General features: G+C 31.2%; 1 protein-coding gene across 2 annotated transcripts in view; it reads left to right on the plus strand.

Moving 5' to 3' along the window:
• The window catches only part of srrm3 (serine/arginine repetitive matrix 3), a 119,369-nt gene that overhangs the window by 907 nt on the left and 117,095 nt on the right, over nt 1-1,367 (plus strand). The window lies entirely within an intron of this gene.

Below are 1,367 nucleotides of genomic sequence, written 5' to 3' on the forward strand. Positions count from 1 at the left end.
TATATATATATATATATATATATATATATATATATATATATATATATAGGAGCCAATTATTTTTGTTAATAATCAACCAAGTTTTTTCTTTTTGTGCATAATCTAGCTAAGTTTATTCTACTTTATTGTTTGATATCTGTTATGAGATTATTTTTTTGGTTATTTAGTCATGTTCCTTTGTTTTTGGTTAGTTATGATTAATTCGGGTGAATTATTTTTATAATTAGTCTGTCAATGTTAGGACCAGCATGCATCTGAGTGGGTGTATGGTTTGTTTGTTTTTTACCAACACAACAGAAACATGGAGGAAATGTTTGTCTTTTTCTGTTTGCTGGCCTGAGGAGAAAATAAACTGAGAAAACTAAATAAGTTTATCTGGAATTTTTGTTTTGTTTTGCCTGTGTAAAATTAGTCCATGGTGCATCTGTGACCTTTGTGGATTTCCATTTTTCTTTGTGTCATCAAAGCTGGACCACAACATATATGTATTTTTTTTATTTCTTTTTTTCTTATTTCTTCTTTATTATTATTATTATTATTATTTTTTTTTTGCTTCTTTCTTTTCTTGTGTGGCCATTCTCAGTTTTTATGAATTTATCTGCTCTACTGTAAAATGCTTCCACACAGGGGAGCAAAAGGCTTACAGGTCATCCATCATGAAGACACTTTTGATTCGAGGTTAAAATAGTTTCTATTTTTATAGAATGTATTTCAAATACTTAAAAAGAAGAAGATACAGACAAGTAGCAGTTTGAACACTATATACAATCAGGACTTTTTGTAGAAGAATTGAAGGCCACAGGCTTTAATTAGCTTAGTCTCACTCTAATAAAAACCAATTACAATTTAATTAGTTTGGCAGGCCCTGTCTTATCCTCCAAATGTCTGTATTTCATCATTCTTTTTTTTATGTATCTATATAGATAGGGTCATTGTCATACATCCATACAAACAAACGAATAGTCTAAATTGTTAAAGCAGGTAAGTGATGTTAAAACTGTCTAAGAGATACAAATAAATAAATAAAGAAGGATGCATAGAGCAGGTACTTGCAGCTTGCTGTTGTTAAGCCTCCTCACAGCATGATGCCGCCTCCACCATGGTTTCCTATAGTCATACTGTGTTCAAAATGATTTGTGAAATATTTTTATCAGAATTGAGTTCAATCATTGTTTTTCAATGGAACTGCTTCTTTGTCTCTTTAAAATGGCCTACAATCAGGGGCGGATGTAGGAAATGTGGGGCCAAAGGCAAAGACTGGCAGGGGGCCCTTTAATAGAACTTTAACTTTAACTTTAATAGAATAGACATACATTATTTGTTCTACATTTTGTCCCTCTCTTCTTGTTGTTTTCTCTCTATGGTTT

This window comes from Cyprinodon variegatus, unplaced genomic scaffold, assembly GCF_000732505.1.
Source record: "Cyprinodon variegatus isolate N-32 unplaced genomic scaffold, C_variegatus-1.0 Scaffold291, whole genome shotgun sequence".
Taxonomy (NCBI): domain Eukaryota; kingdom Metazoa; phylum Chordata; class Actinopteri; order Cyprinodontiformes; family Cyprinodontidae; genus Cyprinodon; species Cyprinodon variegatus.